Genomic DNA, 23,163 nt, shown 5'->3' with positions numbered 1-23,163 from the left:
GACTATCTCACATGTCCTTCCCTTCTCTGATCCCCCTTCGCTAACGAGCCAGGCCCCCCTTGATTGCTGATTTTACGCTTTTTGGACCAATTGTGGGTCTCCGGGGGCGGGGTTTTGACAGCTCTGGCCAAGCTCTGGCCGGGAAAGGGGGGGGCAGGGGAGAAGGTGTCGGAAGCCTCGGCAGTAAGAAAACATGTCAACAGAATAAAATGTTAACCAATGACGGGCCGGCGGGGCCCTGAGACCCCACCCCCTGCCCTGGCCCCCACCCCCGGCTCCTCTCCGCACAGCCGCCTTGGCAGGGCAGCGCAGCGCAGCCCAGCCCGGCTCCGCGAGCTGAAGCCCAAGGAGAGGGAGGGACTCAGGGGGTGGGGTGGGGGGAGTCGAGGGCCAAGAGGCAGGGGACAGGGGACATGGGTTGCCAGGGCCCCGGGGCCTTCCTAAATGGAAACCTTTCCTCTCCCAGGCTCAAATTCAAAGCATTCACAGAGGTCAGGGAGATCTTGGGGTCCTGGAGAGGAAAGGGGTGTCCCTCCTCTCTGCACCCTATCTGGGTGTGGGGGAACTGTCATCTCATTCAAAGTCTGTCACCCTTCACCTTTTCTCTTACTTTTTTTTGCGGGGGGAGGAGGAGGACTATCACCGATGTCCTCGGGCAGAGGTCTGTCCCCTCGGTTTCCACTCGGGTTCCCGAGGGCGTGGAAAGCCGGACAGTAGCTTAGGGACAGTTCAGAACCAGACGAGAACAGCGGAGACAGATGTACTGGCCCGCGCGGCTTCGCTGTCCGAGATCCGCCTGTACTTTCCCAAGCCTGGGACCCAGGCGGGCCGGAGCATCAGCAAACACCTCTCCAAGGCCGAGAGCGTTGGGCGCCGAAGGGCTGCAGGCACCACAGGGGACGGAGGTCCTCGAGCTGAGCCTACAAGATTCCATCCAAACCAGGTGAGTGGTGCCAGTGTGCGAGCCAAGCTAAGCCCAGTCAGGGAGCCTAGCCTCCCATAATTTCTCCGGGCTAGAGAAAGAGGATGGGTGGGAGAAAGTATTGGGGTCCCTGGGGAAAAAGAGAGGGGTCCCCAGCTTCAGATCGGGAAAACGAGAGGATGTTCTTGGGGGTGACGGCGGCGGCAAAGAGGGCATGCACAGGTGGTAAGCAGACCTCTATTCTACCCATTCCCTTAATATCTCAACCTCAGACGGAAATTTCCCAGGAAACCTCGGGGGCTTCCCAGACCCTCTCAACTCTCTGGGTAGAGCCAAGAACTGGACTCTACTCTGGCCATGCAGTCTCCTCCGGCAGGCTGTGGCTGAACGCAGTAGCCACACATTAAGATGGGTTTTAGTTTGCTAGTTTAGCGTACCTTCTAAACCCCGGGCAAGATCTATCCGCCGCAGCCTGTGCGCCGCCTAAATATGGGCACCATAGTATGGTGGTGATGGGGAGGGGACTTTCCATGCATTGTTTATTCCTCTATCTTGTACTGTAGTGTTTGGATTTGACGTGGGCCAAAAGGATAGTAAGATATATATATGTGTGTCTGTGTGCGTGTGTGTATTTGTGCTTTACTCACAGCCCGGGCAGCCGCAGGTAGGTCTGTGTTAAAGACAAACCAGAGTGTGCGTGCGTTTGCATGTTGATGTCTCCGTGTCGTTGTCTGTAGGTCATGGGCAATAGGTTGTGCCCACCCATAACTGTCCAGAGCTATCCTCCACTTGTCGGGCACCTGGTTACACACACACAAAGATGGAGTAGAGAACGAATACACCTGGTACAATCGAGTCCCCATTCTTTGTAGGATGTATCTACACTTTGGGGGATAGAATTTGGAATAGAGTGTTGTCTCCATTCCATTTTTTAAAAATTCCATATTGTTTATTGTCCCACAGCCATATACTAACACAAAATACATAGTATAACACAGATATAAATATTTTAAAATTCTAAAGTCTATAATTGTACCTAGTATCAAAGTACCTAGTAATAACAACCTGTCAGGCAGATAGTTCTGTCCGTTCCGAGTCCACTAGACTCTTCGAAGGGATGATTTAAAAAAAAACAAACTCTGTACACCACATATGTATGTTATATACCCAGGCTCAGGCCAAGTACATATATGCAGCTGCACATAGACCATATATAGGTCTGGTAAGGTGCCCAAGGATTGTTGCACGAGCTCTCCTGGACAGACTAAGACTGAGCATTGTACTCCCTCACACGCACCCCTCACAGTCAGTCCTGGGAGCCCTCCAGCCTCTGGGATTACAGGCACCCTTTCAATAGCTGCGCTGACATGCGGCCTGAAGCCGTGGGGGCTGGATTCGACCCTAGGCCAGGTTCTTTGACTTCGCGTTCCTCCTTCGGTTCTGCCTTTGTTATCTCCCGCGTGGGCGCTCCTGCCCGCCCAGCCGGCATCCCGTGTAATAATCGCCTGTGCCAGGTTCTGTAAAGCCCTGACTACGCCTTGTGCCACTTCTATCTCTGACCCTACGTGAAAGATGCAGAAATCTAGGAACAGGGCAGGCACAACTGCCTGCGGCCTGGGCAGGATGTGGTCTCTCCTTCAGGGATCTTTTAGGACACCAGGATCAGTGGCTACCGCCTAAGTGCCTGCATCCTCTGCAGTCCAGCTCCTGGACCCCAAATTCTGTGTGTTCACACTTGGGAACTTTTTTTAAACACATGTGTTTTGTGTTTTTCCTCGCGGCAGTCTCTGTCCAGTGGTTGTTGTGTCAGCTCCCTCACCCCCTGCACCCCCTTTTCAGAATTATTCCCAGCTCTTCTTTGAATTATTTTCCTCCCCCAAATAGGCACCCCCCGGCCCCAGCCCAGCACGACACTTGTGCTTCTCTCCTTTCTCAGTGGCAGTCAACCTCCCACCTCAAAGTCCTGCTTGCATCTCTCAGGGCACTTTCTAGGGTACAGTTGATCCAGCCAATGCTCTGAGAGAACGCTCTATAGGGAGATCCGACAGGGCATCGAAAACCAGCCCCGGAGAACGACGCGAAGCAGTAGACAGCCCTGGTCAGCCTTGGGCTCCTCGCATCTCTTTCTCCACCTCTGGTTTCCCTGGAGCCCGGGCACTATTTCTGCTCGAGTGCAACAAGGGCTGAGAACTGGGAGTGGGGAGAGGCGAGGAGGAGAGAAAGAACTGCAGACTCGGGTGGGTCCCGGGGGGCAGCGAGTGCCTGTCCCTTTAAGAGGCCTGGGACGGGGGTGGGCAGCTCTTCCTGCATGGGGCTGGGGGGCCCGAAGGGGGGGTAGGGGCGGGGGTGGCTGGCGCCAGGCGGCTGCTACTCCACAACAAAGCTCCGGCCCCTGTCACTTCGCATTTGGCCTGCACCCGCAGAAGGGCGGGGGGACGCGCGCCGAGCCCGCCCCTACTGTAGGGACCCCTCCCTTCGGCCCCCTCCTAGGGACTCACACACCAACTCAGGCGCCAAGCCTAGGTGGGATTGGGAGGCGGAGCGGGGTGGGGGGGGGGAGTCAGAGCTCCCTCCATAAATGAATTACCTCTACCATTCTTCTCCCCGAACACCACCCGACGGGTCACTGGGTCCCTTCCCGGCTCTCCTGGTTCTATGCCCCCTTGCCAGAGAACTGGAGGCTACAGATTGATGGAGACACCCAAGTTTCTCGCCCATCAGCTTCCTGGGAGGGAGGGAGGCGACCCAGAGGAACGCTCTGATAGCCCCGGGGCGGGGGGAGAAGACGAGGGAGCAAGAGCCAAGTTCTTGTCCCTTTGGTGGAGAGAGACTGGTCGTGCAAGAGGGCGAGTTATAGCCTGAGGCTAGGTTCTTGTTTTAAGGAGAGGGAACGCGTTTGTCCCTCTTCCCTTTCTCAAGATCTCACCCCCTACCCCCACTGCCTTTTCTTATTTCTCGACTTTTAGGGCCCTTCTTCCCGGTGGGCCAGAACTCTTCCTTCCCATCCCCGGCTCCTAATCGTGAGAGAATTCGCAGTTTGCGGATAATCCGCTCTCTTGGCCTTTCTGGTTTGGCGGGTTTTGTTTTTTTTCTTCCCAGAACAACGAAATCCGGCGGAGAGCTGGGAAGTCCTATTGCGGAGCCTTTCTTTTCTCTACCCAGAACCCAACGCGGCATCTATCTACCCCTCGAGGGACTGGAGGAGCGTAGGCGGTTAGGGACCCAAGGACAAATGTATACCCCAGGGCCTCCGCGCTCTGCCGGGTTGAATCCCTCAGTGTGGTCGTAGATATTTGCTCCTGGATTCCCCCCGCAGCTCCTGTGTTGGCCCCCACCCCCCACCCCGGTTATCCGACTTTCCAGCTATCTATCTCTCCTAGCCCCTCTGCGTTCCTCATGCTATTTTTAGCCACAAGCCAAGCTGCCTGAGGCGCCAGCCTCAGGCAGACAGAGCCCGGGGCCCAGCGCTATGGGTGTCTGTCTCTGTCTCTCCTGCTGTCTCTGTGTCTCTGTCCCCGGCAGGGGGGAAGAGGGACACTCGGCGACCCTGGGCACTACAGCTGCTGGGTCTTGTCCCGACCACTTAGGCAAATCGTCCGCGATGGCTTTAAAAGCCCCACTCTCAGAATAGCACTACCTTATCACCCCCAGTACCTTAATTACCTCAGTGAGAAACGGGGAGTGACAGCGGAATCGCAATGTACAGCTCTGAGGGACCCCAAGAAGTCTGCTGCTCGCTACCTGTGGGACCGTAATCTCTCTAGATTGCAGTATTTGCAAAATAAGGGGGTTGAACTAAACCGCTTTTGAGGTGCCTTCCAGTTCTGAATCTATGATCCTGAGGCAGAAATGAGGAACCAGAGACAGAAATTGTCTTAGTCCTTCACCATTCCCACCGCCGCCTTCACAACCCCTTTGTACGGTGGTGGTGTTTTGCTTTAAATCGATTTTTTGCTTCTGACTTTTATAATGAGGCTGACTTTTTCTCCCGAGCTAGTAACTCTCTGCCTCCTCCAAGAAGTCCTCTGGGATTACGTGGGTCCTGCTATTCTTCAACTTTCTGGGGCAAATTTTCCCCTGTGGCTATTTCCAGACTCCAGGCATAGTGAGCGCAGGTGTGGTGTAGTGTGGCGTGGTGGAATGCGTGCTTGAACGTCAGTCAGTCAACAAGCATTTATTAGGCGCCTACTATGTGCTAGGTACAGTATTAAAAGCTGGAGATACAAAGAAGGGCAAAAACAACAAAACAAACCACCCGGATTTTAAGGAGCTTACAATCTAATAGGGGAGATAATATGCAAACAACTGTGTACAAATAAGCTACGGGGCCGGATAAAGTGGAGATAATCAACAGAGACAAGGCACTAGAATTAAGGGTGTGTGTGTGTGTGTGTGTGTGTGTGTGTGTGTGTGTGTGTGTACTGGGGACGTGAGTGTAACAGAAAACCTCCTTCTCTCCCCTTCCTCATCTTACCCTTCTTGTAATCACTAGTGTCAATGGGTGCGTGAAGGTTGAGGACCTCAGCCGCCTCTTGCTCTGTCTCTGCCTCAGCCCCAATTTTCCAGCTCAGATCCGAGTCTTCACTGCCCATAGCGAAGCGAAGACGGAAATCGGGATCATCCACGACTCAGATCTCCAGTTCTTTTTCCATTTGTAGGATTCTCTGACACTTTCCTATCCGGAGAATTCTCCCAACGACCTTTCCTCTCCTTCTCTCCGCCCCTCCCCCCCATACGTGCAGGTTTGAATTATTTTTTAAGTTTCATTGAAATCTTTTGTTTTTACACTGCCTTTATTTCCCATTATATCCCTCCGCCTCTTCTGCAGAGAGAGCTATCGTTTATAATAAAGAATTGGAGGGGGGGCGGGGCAGGGAGCAGTGCAATAAAACTGACACATCAACCAAGTACGAGTTTATGCCCAGATCTACCTCCTTAGCTCTCTACCCCTGCAAAGATGGAAGGGAGGTATATTTCCATCCATTCTTTGGGTCTGAAGAGCTTTTCGTTCTCAATGTGGAAAACTTCCTCACATCGGAGTCAAGACCCAAGGTACAACGGTTCCCACCCCGCCTTCAGGGACCGGAGGCTGAGTCTATGAGGACGGAGTATTCAGAAAAAGAGTATGATAACGGGTTTGTTGGAATCCTCCCGGGTAGTTCAGAGCTCTGTTCTTTCCTCAGCCCTCGTGGACACAGCTTGAGAGTGTGCCTCTGGGTACCCTGAGTCCCAGTTTCCATAGACTGCCGCCCCCAGGATCAGGGCCGTGTACCTCAGCTTCACCCACCATGTCCCGTCTGCAACCGTCCTATGTGGTGTCCCTCCACCTTCCACATTCACCTGAGATTCGTTGGAGGGTCACCCCTTCGGGTAATTTGACCCAAGGACCAAAGGCGGGGGCACAGTCACAGGTCTCTCCTGCAGCAGGTGTGTGGGCACAAGGCCTCTTGTGCCCCGAGTACGGTCCAGGGCCACTGAGTTACCAGGCGGTTGTCTTCGACAGGGCTGGGAGAAGCGCCCGAAGGTTATTGAAAAAGGGTGAAGGAAGCGTGAGAGATGAAGGAGAAGGCAGAGGAGGCAGAAAAAGTAAATAAAAAGAAAGAGGGAGAAAAAGACAACAAGGCGGACAGAACCGTTTCTTCTGTCGGAGCCCACGGTGCTGAGGACATTCTTTCCTGGGAAGCGGCTCCAGGAGCTTGCCTGTGTTTGTGTGCAGTTTTGGGATCCAGGGGGCAGGGTGGTGGACGCAGGGCGGTCGCAGTTTCTTCTTACCACCTGTAGGCTTTCCCTCCCCATACCTGGAGGAAGCTGAGTAAACCGGGACACTTAGAGAAGTTAGACAGGAAAGGGGGAGGAGAGAAGGGGAAGGAGGAGGAGAGGAGTGAAGGGCTGCAGAAAGACATAGACAGAGACAGGAATGTGGGCAGAGATTGGGAGATAACGCTAGAGACCCACACACCGAAAGGGACAACGAGAGGAATGAGCGACAGTAAGGGAGAACCGTCGGAGTGAGAATGGGGAAGAGAAAATGAGAATCCCAGAGATATTAGGGAAGGATAGACGCGGTGCAGCGAGGAAAGCGCGCTTTCTTAGGAATCAAAGAACCCAGCTCAAATTCAGTTCAAATTCGGTTAGGTGGAAACCTGCGTCATCTTGGCTAAGATATTTTACCTCTCCAGGACTTGGTGTTCTCCAAAGTCTTGGACAAGATGACTTTTGAGTTCCCGTTCATCTCTATGGCTCTGATTCTACTACCGGGAGTAGGTTGGGGATTAGGTGACTACTGAGAAGAAAGAGGCAGAGACGAATAAGAGACGAAAATACAAGGAGGGGAGAATAAGATGCGGAGTGTGGGGGAGAGAGATGGAGAATAAGAGGACGAGAATGAGAGAACCAGGGAGCAGAGAAGGTTAAGAGATGAGAGACGGGCAATAAAGGGCTGCCTCGAATAAGGGACCAGAGAAGGAGCCCCAGAACCATCATGGGAAGGGCAGGAAAGCTGGTCGCTCCACCCGCAACCCCAATTCTCCCATAAGAATATTTGCTTCGTTTTTGAAAACCTTTTTGAAATGAGGGGTAAAAAAAATTTTTTTCTCGCCTCACTTCGTTCTTTCCTTTATACCTCACGATTCCTTCGTCCGTTTTCATCAGCATTCGGGTTCTTCTCCCAAGTGTCTGCTCGCCCTGTGGCTGGGGAGAGCAGTCTGAGCTCAGGAGGTCCTGCGCCCACACACCTGCTGCAGGCCGGGGCTGTGCCTATGCTCCTGCCTTTCTTCCCTGCGCCAAGTTACCCGAAGGGGCGACCTTCCAACGAAAACCTGGTGAAGGGAGGTGGAAGGTGGACGGAGACCACCCCGGACGCGACCCGCAAAAAAATTGGGGGTCCAGAAAAAGAGACAACCTTTCCCCTTCTTTGTCCAGTAAGGTTCCCTCCACCCCACCCCCCACCCCCGGCCAGGAGAGACACCTCAAAGCCGTGGGGCGTGAGGAAAGGGAAGTCTTCTGTGGGCCTGAAGGAAGAGGAGGTGCAAAGCAGGCCAGCTGCTGGAGGTGTCCCGGCTTAGCAAATTCAACGTGTTCCTGATGAGGCCCCGGGTCCCCGAAATTCTGCCCCTTCCTCTTTCCCACAAAGCTCCAAAAAGAAACAAGTCAACTCCCCTTCCCATACGCGCCCACGCGCGCGCGCGCGCACACACACACACACACCCCTACCTTGGGAAGGGCCTTTGGGGAGGGGACTCTCTGGGTGTCCTCGTCACTGGCCCACTTCACTTTTGAAGAGACTGAGTCAGTCACTTACTCTGGGGAGAGTTGGATATAGGCATCCGGAGCTAGCTGAACCTAACCAAACTGTTTCCGGGTGGGCCACGTTTCTTAGGGCATCCCGATTAAGAAGCCCGTTCTCATTTGATCCCGCAATCGGCAATTTGATGGAGGTAGTGAGAGTGATACTGCTCCTATTTTATGGGTAGAGAAACTGAGGCTCAGAGAGGTTGGGTGGGAAGGAAGCCGGCATAGAGGATTTTAGAACTAAAGTTAGAAGGAACTTCAGAGGTTATTCTAGTCCAACTCCTTTTTTTAAGCTGAGGAATCTCGGGCCCAGGGAGGCTAAAGGACTTGTCCTAAATCGCATAGGTGCATCAGAGATGGAATTTGAGCCCAGATTTCCTTTACTAAGTTTCTGTAGGAAGTAGAGGGATGGAGAGGAAGAGAGCAAAGCATTAGGTACCCATTCTTTCAAAATCTGTCTTTGACGAGGAGATATAACCAAATATGTTGAAGGAGGGGAGAAACTCCACTAAAATCCTTCTTCAACCTTGGGATGGTATGGAAGTGAGCCTCTCCAAGGCAGAACCAATGCCAAGCTCTGGAAAGTCCTACCAAAATGGAAAGACTTTGATTCCTGCTGGTACTGGAAGGGGAAAGTGTACTGATTTAGGGTCAGAAAACCTTGGGTGCAAAAGCTACTTCTCCTTCACGTTGTATGCGTGTGTGTGTATGTGTGTGTGTGTGTGTGTGTGAGAGAGAGACAGACAGACAGAGACACAGAGACTGAGAGAGAGAGAGACAGACAGACAGACAGAGACACAGAGACAAAGATAGAAAAGAGAAGAGAGAGAGAGGAAAAGAGACAAAGGGAGATCAGAGACAAGAGAAAGAGAAAAATAAAGGGAGGAAGGGGGAGAAAGTGTGAGAGAGAGATGAGAAAGAAGAGATCGGAGAGGAGAGAGACAGACAGACAGAGACACACAGAGAGACAGAGAGAGATAGAAAACAGAAGAAAGAGAAAGAGAGGAAAAGAAAGACAAAAAGAGATAGGAGACATGAGAAAGACAGGAAGACAGAGATAAGAGAGACAAAGGGAGGGAGGGAGAGAAAGAGTGAGAGAGAGATGGGAGAGAAAGGAGAGGAGAAAGAGAGATGGGAGAGAAGAGACAGGAGAGGAGATGAGAAGAGAGAGAGGGAGGGAGGGAGAGAGAGAAAGACAGAGACAGAGACAGACAGAGACAGAGAGAGACAGACAGAGAGAGAGGAGAGAGACAAGAGAAAAAAAGAAAGAGAGGAAGAGAGAGATGAGGAGAGACAAGAGAAAGAGAGGAAAAGGGAGGAAGAGAGACAAAAGAGAGAGGGAAAGGGAAGGAGAAACAAATGAGAAGACAGGAAAAGAGACAGAGAGACAAAGGGAGAGAAGGAGGGAGGGAGAGAGAGGGAGAGACAGAGAGAGATGAAGACTAGACTGAGACCTCTCCCTGGGCCTTAGTTTTCTCATTTGGAAAATGAGAGGGTTGGACATCAATTACACCTAAATTTGCTTCCAGCTCTAAATCCATGACTGATGTTTGAGAATCTATCAAACTAGCTGAGCTCAGGGGCCATCAACCACTTGGGATGCTGGGTAATGTATTGCTGTTTTTTTTTTCTCAGCAGCTCATGAACGCTGTCAAATAATAATAGGGTAGTGACAGAACACATGATTTCATTGCCAGTAGGAAACTCCCAAATGAAGAAACTCCCTCCATGAGGGAAGATAGGCTCTTTCACTCCAATTTAAAACCTTAAGAGTGGCCTGGAGCAGTGAGAGGTTAAAGGTCACATAGCCAATATGTGGCAGAGGTGAGGTGGACTTGGACCCAGGTTTTCCTGGGTTCGGGGCCAACACTATCCACTACACCACACTGACATTTTTATGACCATTTAAATCATGCAAGGCACATTACATACCTTATATTCTTTGAACCTCACAATAGCCCTGTGGGGATAGTGTAGCCATAATGGCTTTTGTTTTCTTTGAATGACTCAGCTTACCTCATTGAGCCTCTGGACACTGTGGCTTGCTCTTCCGGGGAGCATGCCGGGAAGCAGACAGCTTCCTGCGTGAGGAGTCATGGGGCTGGCTGAGGGGAGGTGTTAGCTCCAGAACCTGGTCTACCCTAGGGGGAGGAGCCAACTCAGGAACCAATCGGCCCTGGTCATTAGGGCGGAGCTTGATGATGTCAGAAACCCTATAAGAGGGGAGAGGACAGCTTGAAGATTCTCTCTCCTCTTTCCTTTTCCGGTTGGAGCCAGCGACAGTTAGGACAGTTACCTCGTCAGTTACAGCGGCAGTTACATCGTGAGTTACGTCAGTTTCAGTTACAGACACAGACACAGCTGAGGCAGGAGCTGCCAGTAGCAGAGCTGATCTACGGGAGGAAGCTGAACAAAGACTTCAGTCCAGTGGGTAATCTTATTACCATCAAGGGGGAAACATGATTTTGCTTTACGCAATCATGTTTCTCTGTAGCCTCCTGGTTACTCTTTCAAGGCGTACTTATTGGGCCTGGAAGATTATGACCAACATATCAAAATGGGGCTTCTGGTTCATGGGTTGGTTACTGTGGAGCCTAAATAAATGTTTTGATTCTTCTGCCTTCTACTTTGAGAGTTTCTTCTATCCGGCGATTCCGAACCTTTCAGACATGTTTATGATCTTCTTTGAGATTATAAACTCGGCCCTCCTGATACATTTGGCGTCACGAACAGGATCGCTAGGTATAAGATCTCTATTTAGAAGCAGAACAATTCCAGAGGAAGAGATAAATATCCCAGGATGGGAGGATCCATTTTATTCCTCCCTAGCAAAAGAATTGGCTAAAAAAGCTGGACCCTGTGAAAACTGGGAACCAAGGCTACGGAGAGGAGATCCTAGGGATTTAGAAAAGTGTTTACGAGAAGTTGGGATTCAGTCAGGGGCATCACTATCTAGGCAAAGCTGGATAGTGTTATCAGCCTACCGGCTAGTATACGAAAGATTGAGATTAAGTGAAAGACATGGGGGCACTCCTACCCCACAGGAAGAAGAGGAGTCTCAGATAGCAGGAGACCAAACTGACTCAAATGAGAACTTTTCTATTAATGTGGCTAAGAGCAACAGGAGACCAAAAAAGCCCAGAGTGCATTTCAACCCAGCCCAGAAAGAGCCGGCTGAGGCACAAAACACTACTGGGGTTCAGGATGTGCCTCACACAGAGAATAGGAGATGGTTAAATGATCAGACAAGGGCTCGACCCATACAAAGGAGGAAGACAGAAACCCGAGGTGAAGATTCAGTTACAAGGGAAATTCAGGAAGATTTCTCACCGCAAGAGGTCACAGATATTTTGAGTAGATTCAGCCAAAGAATAGGAGAACCATTGATATCTTGGATGGTAAGACTCAGTGATCAAGGGGCCGGTGGAATATCAGTAGATGGGACAGACTGCATGAGATTCATAGGTATCAGCCATGATCCTCTAGTTCAACAAGCTTTTAGGGAACATCATCAGCAAGGAGATGGTGATAGCAAGACTACTCTGTTGGCATTAGCCGCTGTGGGATGCAATAAGAGATATGATACTGATTCTATGTGGCCCACTGAGCACAGACCCTGGTATTCACTTAGAGATTGTATCATGAGACTAAAGGAGGAGGTAATGAAGACTGCCATTATGATAGGAACTGCAGACAAATATTACAATGATCCAATGGGACTGTCTCATAGGAATTTAATAATTAGGACAGCTCCCCCTGCTTATAAACAACTAATTTTGAATTTATTGCTTGGAGAAGTAGGGAGCCGTCTTACAACAGTGATAAATAAGATTTTACAGTTATATGACTTAGGTGACTGGGGAAGGGATAGATCTCCTCGAGAGAGAAGAGTGTATAACCAGCAAACTTGGCGCCAAAGGAGAGTAACAAGGAAAGAAATGTTTACTACTTTATTGAGAGCAGGGGTAGGTTTTGAAATGATAGATGGAATTCCAACCAATGAATTATACAGAATGTATAGAGGACTTGATAACACGAGAAATAGGGAAATAAGAACTGCTCCTGCAAGCCCACAAGCCACTCAGACTGAAGGTGACCTTGTGTGATTAACTGATTTTATTTGGAGAATTATAGTCCATACTTGTCTATTCTTTTTGTCCTTTGTTTTGGCTAACCTTGTTGCTAGTTTTGTTTCCTTCAGGCTTAAGCACCCTGCACTTTCCGGTGACTGCCTAAGCATGTAGCATTCTTGGAATTCCTGCCAGCTCGTTAAAGAAATGACCTCTGGAATGGGACTTTTTGGGGGCAGGGCCATCTCTACATCCAATTTCAGCATGAAGAAGCTATGGAAAATGAGACCTTCACCCCTCACCCCAAGATTTTGAGCCCCAATCGTTCAAGGGGGGTGGAAATGATGATAGTGTTCTGTTTACTTATTTTGTGTTATCCTTGCTGTGTTGTTTTATTGTTATGATATTATTGATCCTATGTAATGGATACAAGGATTTAGGGGTGGACATTTGAATTATTAATAATTATTTTGGGGATGATTGATTGAAGAGATTATCTTGCTGGGACCTAGGGGTGGATCGCATTTGAATCGTTAAACCAATGTTTAGGAATGTCACCAAATGATATGTTTTGCTTTATAATGAATGATATATTTTAGTTTCCTTTGTAATTGAATCACAATGTATGTTCTAGGATACATGGCTGATTAGATTATGTATCCTATAACAAGGGGTGGAATGTAGCCATAATGGCTTTTGTTTTCTTTGAATGACTCAGCTTACCTCATTGAGCCTCTGGACACTGTGGCTTGCTCTTCCGGGGAGCATGCCGGGAAGCAGACAGCTTCCTGCGTGAGGAGTCATGGGGCTGGCTGAGGGGAGGTGTTAGCTCCAGAACCTGGTCTACCCTAGGGGGAGGAGCCAACTCAGGAACCAATCGGCCCTGGTCATTAGGGCGGAGCTTGATGATGTCAGAAACCCTATAAGAGGGGAGAGGACAGCTTGAAGATTCTCTCTCCTCTTTCCTTTTCCGGTTGGAGCCAGCGACAGTTAGGACAGTTACCTCGTCAGTTACAGCGGCAGTTACATCGTGAGTTACGTCAGTTTCAGTTACAGACACAGACACAGCTGAGGCAGGAGCTGCCAGTAGCAGAGCTGATCTACGGGAGGAAGCTGAACAAAGACTTCAGTCCAGTGGGTAATCTTATTACCATCAAGGGGGAAACATGATTTTGCTTTACGCAATCATGTTTCTCTGTAGCCTCCTGGTTACTCTTTCAAGGCGTACTTATTGGGCCTGGAAGATTATGACCAACATATCAAAATGGGGCTTCTGGTTCATGGGTTGGTTACTGTGGAGCCTAAATAAATGTTTTGATTCTTCTGCCTTCTACTTTGAGAGTTTCTTCTATCCGGCGATTCCGAACCTTTCAGACATGTTTATGATCTTCTTTGAGATTATAAACTCGGCCCTCCTGATACAGATAGGTAATAGAGGTATTTTGTTGCTGTCATTGTTGGAACCTGTGATTTCACTGGTAGAGAGAATTCCTTCTCCCCATGAGGCTGCTCTGCAATTCTGCTAATCCGGGGAAGGGACCTCCAAGTCTATTTAGTCCAACTCCCACATTTTATAGTTAAAGAAACTGAGGCCCCAGGAATGTTAAGTAACTTGCCCAAGGTCACACAAATAGTGAGTATTAGAGGCAGGTGCTCTTTGCACGATGCCCCCCTTCCAATTGCACAGTGTTGCCTGGGTGCACTGAGAGTTAAAGTGATTTGTCCAATGTCACACAGTCAGCGTGTGTAGGAGGACAGATCTGAACATAGGTTTTGCTGACTCTAGGTTCTGATCTCAATCTATTACTACTGCCATGCTGCTTCTTGTACTATAGACCTTGTTATTTTAATGAGGAGGACATAGAGTCTCACAGAGATAAAAGGTCTTGTCCATAATCCCACAGCTAAGAAGTGTCAAAGAGGGGATTATTCAGTCCAGATTCAGCAAACTTCCCCCTACACCAGAAAGGCAGAGATGGGCTGGAAGCCTCTGTTAGTGGATGGAGCTGGCACACACTGACATTAAGGCTTTTTCAAATCTATATGTAAAAGTCTGTCACTAAAGGCAGGTGACAAAGTACATGTAGCACATTTCTGCCCATTTTCCCTTTTGATTTGTACACAGTTGGGGGATAATGCCCTAAAGAAACTCCAAAGAAAACTATGCCCTTTCCACCTTCACCCTTTCTCCATAGTCTCAAGACTGAAAGGAAGAGGGAAGGCTTGGCTCCTTTACCTTGTTAGCTGGAGGGGAAATATCTGGTACTTCTGGTCCCAATAGAGCACAGAGAAGCAGCCCTCGGCATGGGGTGGGATCTCAGGCTTAGCACCGTCCCTGGTTGTCATTGTGCTTTCAGCTGCATCATACAAAGGTGTGTATTTGCCTCTCTTAACCTGCCATGCTCCATTTCCAGACTTGCCCTTAGTATTTGCTACAGAGATGGAGCCTTTCTCAAGCCCCAGAAGACAGACCACTGGCCAGTGTTTACGTGGTCGGGGAACTACTGCTTCCTTACCCATTGCCTTTTGGGGAAGTCTCTTCCCCCTAGCTCTGCTGAGATCTGGTGTATGTACGTGTTTCTCATGAATGGAAATAGGGATTATTTGCCCTTCCTCAACCAACCACACACACACCAAAGACGTGGAGGACATAAATAAAACATAGAACAACTGACATTTATTAAGCACCTATTGTGTGCAGGTGTTTGGGGAGATGTAAAGTTTAAATGAGACTTAGAGACTAGTTGGGAGATAGATACCCCAGGACAGGTATCTTTTGTATCTGGGAGCACCAGGAAGCCTTGGGAGTGTTGGAAGGATGAGGGTATAAGATGGCGTGCCAAGGATAGGTTTGAGGGATTCAGGTCCCTGGATCCCTGGGGCTAACATTTAGGAGTGTGATCATTGATTGGGGGGGTATTTATTTATTTTTAAAATTTTATTTTTTATTATTTTTATGTTATTAATTTTTAAAATATTATCTATTTTTCTTTTCAGATAATTCAGAAATTCCCTCCCTTCATCCCCTCCTCCACCCACAGGGGCAGTATTTAGAGAGAGGCAGTCCAGGGTCACTTTCCCTAGGAACAAGTTTAGTTTCCAGTCCATTCTCAGAACCTTTATCATCCTCCTGCTGAGAGGTGCCATTTCCGAATCTGTTTGTTTTCTTCCTAGTTTGGTTCTTCCAGGAATTCAAGCACCCTCTGATCGAAGAGCCATGGGTCAGAGGAGGACAATGTCACCATGCTAAGAAGAGTAAGGCACACAAAAATCCTAGATACCTTTGCTATACTGGTTTGGGGCTTATCTGAAAATCACACCCTTGAATGGCCACCATTGGTCATCTTGGGGGCTTGACCTCAGTCGGACTCCACAGGAAGTGGGCTCTGGGAGTCTGGATATGTTTCTGTTTAGCTTCCCCTCAAGAAAAGGTCTTGGAGGATTAGTCCCGTTAAGACTCCCTCCCATCATCTGTGTCTAATGCCCCTCCCTAGGATTTAGCACATACACAAATCAATCTCCCATCCCACCCTGATTCTGTCTCCCCCTCTGAGCACCAGGGAACAAGCAGTAATCTTTTCTTTTGGCAAGCAGTGATATTGAGGCCCAAAGAAGTTAGATGATTTTCCTAAGGTCACAGAATACAACAATAAGTGTGTCCCTTTTGTCCTAAGTTCCAGACTACTCTGCCATGGACTGTCCTAGATTCACAGGACATGCTCTATGGAGGGCTGGTTGGTGGCTGTTGTCTTTCATGTTCAAAGAAGACCAAAATGACTTCACTATAACAGGGTCAAGTTACAGTGTGTCTGACTGTGACTGATCAGACCAATCTGAGCTCAGAAGACTCTACCACAGGTTAGGTACAAGTAGTCCGTATGAACATTTGGAGTGGAGACGTCTCTAAATTCGCACACCTCACATTTCTTTTGAGCTACTGCAGTTCTGCTTTGCTCATAGAGCACAGCACCTTCTTTGATGGGGGTATGCCATGCTGGGTGTCCTGTGCCAGTGTCTCCCATGTCTCATGATTGATTCCAAAGTTCTTCAGAAAGGCATTGAAAATATGGAGGGCATTGCCGTAAAGCTAAAGGTGTGCTATCGCACCCCCCCTCCCCCCACTGCTTAGCTGTTACCTTCTGATGATTATAAGCTGGGGAATGGCCACTTATATTTCCCCAGATTAGTTACAATCTAGGGCTGGAGACCTCTCTCTGATAACCCCAATTGCTATAATGGCAGCAGCCTAGGGCCAGCTTATCTCTGGTGGGCAGGGTCCCTAAACATCCTTCCCTCTACACTGATTGAAGGCCATTGGACAGATAAATAATAAGGTTGTCCCCATTTTCTCCCAGTCCTGCAGGTCTGGCCTCTGACTCAGGCTTTTCTGCACCTAGAGGAAGTCCAAGCTGTCCTGGCTTTGAGAGAAAATGACTGTCAGGCCTGGGGGCATCGGGTCTATGCACTGGAGACTCTGCCTGAATGCCTGAATGCTGGAGGGAGAACAGAGAGCTCTGAGTCTGTATAGCATGCCCATTCTGCACTCGGGAAGGAGCCAGGGAGGGTAAGTGTCTATGGGAGGCCAGGTTTGAAGGAAGAGGAGCCATCTACTCTAAGCTGGTGGCACCTAGACCCAGGAGGCTATGTTGTATCTATTAGACTGTAAGCTCTATGAAGGCAGGGACTTTGTATGCCTTCGCACATGGTTGGCACTAAATATATCATGTGTGGAGGCAGATTGCATTAAAGAGGTAATCTGGTACAGCAAAATGAGCAGTGAACCTGCAGCAAAGAAGACTGAGTTCAAATCTTACCAACCATTTGGTCTTCAACAACTCACCTAACTTCCCTCAGTTTCTTAATTTGTAAAATGAAGGGAGCTGGGCTAGAGAGTCTCTTAGGTCCCTACCCAGTCCAGATCTATGATCTTATCAATAAGCATGTGTTAAGTGCTGGGGATATGAGACAAAAATTAGACGGTCTCTGCCTCCAAGGACGCTACATTCTATCCTATGACCAAGAATGAATACAGACTTTGCTACTTATAAACCATGTGACTATCATTGTGAGCAAACCATTCATCTTTTCAGCTTCCATTTCCTTGCTATAAAATGGGGATTATAATACTGAGGCTAATGAACCACCTCCCAGGATTTTCCAGGAATAGGAACCTCATTGGAGGTACAATAGAAATTGTGTTGAACTTGGAACCATGGGAGCTGAGTTTGAATCTTGACTCTGCTTCTTGCTACCTGTGTGACCTTGGACAAGTCCCTAAAGATTCTGGGATCTGTTTCCTTATCTATAAAATGAGGGGCGTAGACTGGATGACCTCTGATTTCCCTTCCAGTTCTGGATCCACAAGCCCGAGCCAAACCGTTTATGCCAAGTGCTTTTAAATCTTTGACCCCATATATATGTAAGCTAATAATAATGCTGATGTATTAGGATATACAAGGATGATGGATGAGATCTGGCCAATGGGCTGAGCTCCCACTTCTCCTTGCTACCTCTCACAGGATAGGTCCATCTGTAGCTCCATCGCTGTAGCCTATTATTTCATTAATACAGGGAATTCCCAGATCAGGCTTAGAGAGGTTAAGGTTAAACTAAGAGGTTAAGTGACTGCCCAGGGTCACAAGTCAGTATGTAGCAGAGGTGAGGACTTGAACCCAGCCTTCCCAGTTCCAAAGGCAGCTATCTACTATACCATGAATCTATACTATATTATATCTACCTCTCCCACGAAAAGGGCCCATCATGCTTTGGGGAGTCCAGTCCCTAGACCACCTGAGTTGTACAGAGCTAGGAGTGGTTCCTTGTGGGATAATCAGGGTACAACGTTTTCTAGCTATTTCTCCCTCCTGCAGAGGAACTACCTTCTTGGGCCACATGGACTGTCCAAAGGCCTTCAAAGATCAAGAAGGAGAGATTGGAACCTTGAGAAGGCCTGGGTCCAGGACTCCTCCGTCAAACGCAGGAAGGGAGGGGAGCAGCAATGATCACTTCCATGCAGATGCCACTCAAGCCTATGCTTACCCTGACCTCTTTTCTGAGCTTCTGATGACTATTTGGCCTGGATATCTTACTGCCTGCTTGAATTGAACAAATGTCAAACCGAACTTGGCATCTTCTCTCCCTTTCACTCCCCAAGCCTACTCCTCTATGTCACCAATCTTCCCCCCACCCCCACCCCAGTCTCTGTGTTTGAAAATGGCATTATCTTAAAATTTCCCATTTTTGCTCTCCTTTACCTGGTATAGCATCTTGAGTGCTGGACTTGGAGCCTGGAAGACCTGGGTCCAAATCCCAGCTCTGCCACGTATGGATAACACTTATCTATATGACTTCTGGTAAGTCACTTAACCTCTCTGAGACTCAGTTTCCTCTTCTGTAAAATCAGGGATTGGGAGAGACTGCAAGACAGCTCTAGTTCTGAGATATTAGGTACAACTCCTTTCTGGTATGGAGGTGAAGGGGAAAGAGGCATTTGGTTGTTGCCCACTCCCTTCTTAGTACTCATTCCTCTCCAGTTCTAGGACAGAATTGTTTTCTGATTTTCCTTCCTTTCTAATCATTCCTTCTCTGTCCAGTTCAATGGTTCTCCCCCCTTACAAGCAGAATGTAGCATTCAAGAACCTTCATAGATGGGTACCAATCTACCTTTCTTCTTTAAAAAAATGTTTCACATGTCTAAAAAAACTCATCAGTTTCCAATGTGACTCTCTCCCCAAAAGAACTCTCCCCGGTAACAAAGAAAAAGCCAAGCTAATCAAACCACCACTCACCATGCATTTGTAGCATCTTTACACCTCTAGTCCACCAGCTCAGGAACAAGAAAAAGGAGGTCCATTTCATCATAACCCCCTGGAATCAAGACTAGTCATTAAATTTATCTGGATTCTTACATCTTTTAGTTCCAAAGCAATTTCCTGGTATTGTTTCACATCACTCTGTTCACAATCAGACTGGTTATGCCTATTGGTTGACGATTAGATTGATATGAGCTTTCGATTGCCCTCCATCCTTCAAAAATTTTCAGTATAATCCTCCACTCCGTCCTCCCTGTATCTGATCACAAAAGAGGAATCCCTATTCCTTACTACGGCAGAGCTCTACCTGAACCTGTGACCCTTTTTCTTCCTGACTTCTTTAGGATCTTGCTACTGTATTTGTCCTTTCCCATCCCTTGGCCCTTCTGCTGAATCCTAATACTATCCCACGTCTTCCCTTTCACAGTCAAAATTCTTGAAAAAGCTGTCTATGCCCAATGCCTCCGCTTCCATGCCATCCAATAGCTATCATTTCTTCTATAGCATTTCTTTTTTAATAAGTTAATTTATTTTTAGTTTTCAACATTCACTTCCTTAAGTTTTAAATTTTCTCCCTCTCCCCAAGATGGCATGCAATCCTGTAGCATCTCTTCTATATGACTTCTCTCCTCTGATATTGTCATCACTCGAGTTTGAGTTCCTATCATCTCATGTCAGTCCTCCCTCATCACAGTGCCTTCTTTCAATTTACCCTGTATATATCCTTTGTTCATAGTTTACGTGTAGACTTTCCCATTAGACTGGGGGCTCCTAGAGAGCAGGGACTGTTTCCTTGTATCCCTAGAGCTTAGCAAGTGACTGGCATGTAGTAGGGGCTTAACAAATGCTAGCTGACTGTCCCTACAACTCTGCTGAAACTGTGGTCTTAAAGGTCACCAATAACCCCTGAATCCCCAAATCCAATTGCCTTTTTTATTCAGTCATCAACCCTCCCCTCTCTGCAGTTTTCGAAACTGTTGAAATTCTGTCCCATTGAATATTCTCTCTTTCCTTGGCTTGAGGCACCACCCTCTCCTGGTTCTTCTCTCTGAGCCTCAGTTTCCTCATCTGAAAAATGAGGGGATTGGACTAGATGTCTCTAAGGTCCCTTCTAGCTCTAAATCTCTAGTCCTCTTGTTAATAACTTTATTTAGCATGTTAAGGTTTGCAAAGCACTTTCTGTACAACACTTTCAGCCACTGAGTGTATTATTTTCATTTTACAGATGAGGAAACTGAGGCACAACAAAGTTAAGTGGCTTGCCATAGAGCTAGTGAGGATCAGAAGTAGGATTTGAACCCAGGTAACCTGGACTCCAGATTTAGCCAGCTTTGCTCTACACCAAGTGTCTGGTTCAGGAGTCAAATGCAGATTTCTTAATTTCAAGTCCTACTCCCCATCCCTCCCATACTCTTTCCATTATACACCAAACCACTTTGCCTCTAATCATTCCTTCTCTGCCTATCCTGGGTCCTCTTTGCTTTGCCCCATACGCTTTCCCTTTGTTTGCTCTCATCACAACCACCAAGTCTATGCAGACTACTTCTGAACCTGCCTCTCTAGCCCTGATCTTCTTTCTATCTAGACTCACTGGATTGGAAGTCAAAGTGCTGATAGAATTCAGGAAGGGTAGGGACTCCTTTATTTTGTCTTTCTATCCTTAAATGTTGGTATGGTTTCTATCCTGAATGATGTTGGGCATACAGTAAGTACTTAATAAATGCTTGATTTAAATCCCTACCCTGACACCATCTAGCTGCCTGGCCTTGGGCAAGTTACTTAACCTTTGTGAGCCTCATTTCTTCCTGTTTTGTAAAATTCAGAGGGTGACTGATCAAGATTTGGTCCTATTGCTCACTGCTAGCGCCATCTTGGATCACCTGGGATGATCCAAGGTTTCAAAGATTATTGGTGACCTTTAAGAGAGCAGTTTCAGTAGAGCTGTAGGGACAGTCAACTAGCATTTATTAACCACTTGGATTGACTGGGGAGGCCTCCCAAATACATCAATTTCAGGAGTGATGTTATATTTGGAGTCAGAGGATCTAGATTCAAATCTTGGCTCACAGAGGCAGCTTATTGCTGTGTTACCTTGGGCAAGTCATTCAACTTGTCTGGGTCTCAGTTTTCTCAACTGTAAAATGGGGATGGGGTGGACTAGATGATCTCCAAGGTTCTTTCCATCTCTGAACTACAAATAAGCATTTATTAGGCTCCTCCTATATATAGGGTGCTGTGCTAGGTACTGGGAGAGAAATAAAATTCAGCTGTGTCCTAGACTCTACTTTCAAGAATCCTATACTTTAATAGGGATAGGAGACAGAGGCAGTATAGTGACATGGTGAACATTGAACTTGGGATTATAAAATACCTAGGTTCCTTGACATACTTACTAGCTGTGTGACCTTAGGCAAGTCACTTAACCCCAATTGCCCTGCCTTCTCCCCTCCAAAAAAAACCAAAAAACAAAAAACCAACCAAACAATAAAATACCTAGGTTCAAATCCTACGCCTAAACTTCATTAGCAGCAGGAGTAAGGTCTTATCTGTAATTTTGGCATATGTAAAGTAGGCCTCACAGGATCAGTGAAGATCATATGGAATCATGCATGTCAGGGATTTTTGTGGACTTCAAGGTGCTATATAAATGTCAGCTATTTCTGCCAGGCACCTAGTACATAGTAGGCTTTTAATAAATATGGACTTGAAAAATAAATGTCATCGGACTAGATGCCCCGTACGGTCTCTTCCAGCACCCAATCCATCATTGCACAGTTGCTAACAAGTCTAGTTCTATTCATGCATCCTGCTGTCTTTCCCAATTTTGAATTTGAAATTTGACTTTAGAAATCAAATTCATCGTCCTTCTTTTTCTCCCCCTTCTTCTGCCTTCATTCTTTCTGAAGCGCCATTCTTCACCCAGTGTCCCATGCCAGAAACATGGTGGTATTTTTGATTCTTCCTTTCCTTTGGTAAGGTACTTCATTTCTAAGGGTAGGCCTCAGTTTCCTCAACTGTAAAAGGAGGTCCATTCCAGCTCTAGGTCTAGGGGCCTATGATCTCTCTTCATAACATCTCCCATACACTGCCTCTTATCTCGACTTATACTCCCTTAGTACAGGACCAGCCCTTCCCATCCCCATTACTGATTATTGCAAAAGTCTTCTTATTTATTTCCCCACGTTCACTCTCTCCCACCCACCCCCCTTTCCATTGGCTCTTTGGACTTCAGACTAGTCTTTTTTCATGCGTAGATCCAGACATGTTACTCCTCCACTCAAAAAACCAAGTGGCTCCCTATTGCCTACCAAGGAAAGTTCAAACTCCATCACCTGGGGGCAGCTAGGTGGAGCAGTGAGTAGGGCACCAATCTGAGTTCAAATCCGGCCTCAGACACTTGACACACTAGCTGTGTGACCTTGGGCAAGTCACTTAGCCCCAATTGACCTGCCTTCCCCCTCCCCCACCAAAAAAAAACAACCACCAAAAAACCTCCCAAACTCTATTACCGGCAGAATCACAGAGTAACCCCTTCAAAGCCTTTCACAACCTGCCATCATCCTGCATTTCCAGCTTTATCTTCAATCACGTATTGTAGAGTATGCTATATTTCAGTGAAACCAGACTACTCTGATCTCTGCCTTCCCTTCTCCATCCCTGTGGCCCCATTGCCCTGTGCCTTCCCACCACCATGTTGTTTCTCTCTTATACTGTTCCCTATGGTGGCAATGCCTTTCCATCTATTGGATTTCCACCCTTCTGTTAAAACTCAACTCAAATGCCACCTCTTCCCTGAAGCCTTCCCTGATCTCTTTGATTGGTAACAACCTTCCTTCAGGAACTTCATGGAGTTCTGTTTTCTATATCTCTAGTGGTTTTGAACTGTTATTAAACATTACGTCTGTATCTGTTTGTGTCTTATTCCAAGATTGTAAGCTCCACAAGGAGCAAGGATTGTGTCTTATTTAAACTATGTATCTTCTCTAGTCTTAAGCACAGGGGTCTGCGTACAGTAGGTGCTTTCTAAGTGTACTGAATGAAGAAATGGGCCCTCACTAGCTTGGATTGG

General features: G+C 47.7%; 1 long non-coding RNA gene across 1 annotated transcript; it reads left to right on the top strand.

Moving 5' to 3' along the window:
• Positions 1 to 429: 429 nt before the first annotated feature.
• Positions 430 to 21,186, top strand: LOC118849077. Its single transcript, XR_005010283.1, has 3 exons — positions 430 to 943; positions 16,638 to 16,846; positions 18,153 to 21,186. It is a non-coding gene; the product is annotated as an uncharacterized LOC118849077 (long non-coding RNA).
• Positions 21,187 to 23,163: the final 1,977 nt, after the last annotated feature.

Source organism: Trichosurus vulpecula, chromosome 4 (genome assembly GCF_011100635.1).
Source record: "Trichosurus vulpecula isolate mTriVul1 chromosome 4, mTriVul1.pri, whole genome shotgun sequence".
NCBI classification, from domain to species: Eukaryota; Metazoa; Chordata; class Mammalia; order Diprotodontia; family Phalangeridae; genus Trichosurus; species Trichosurus vulpecula.
Note: the sequence above shows the minus strand (reverse complement) of the source record. Positions and strands in the feature narration are given on the sequence as shown.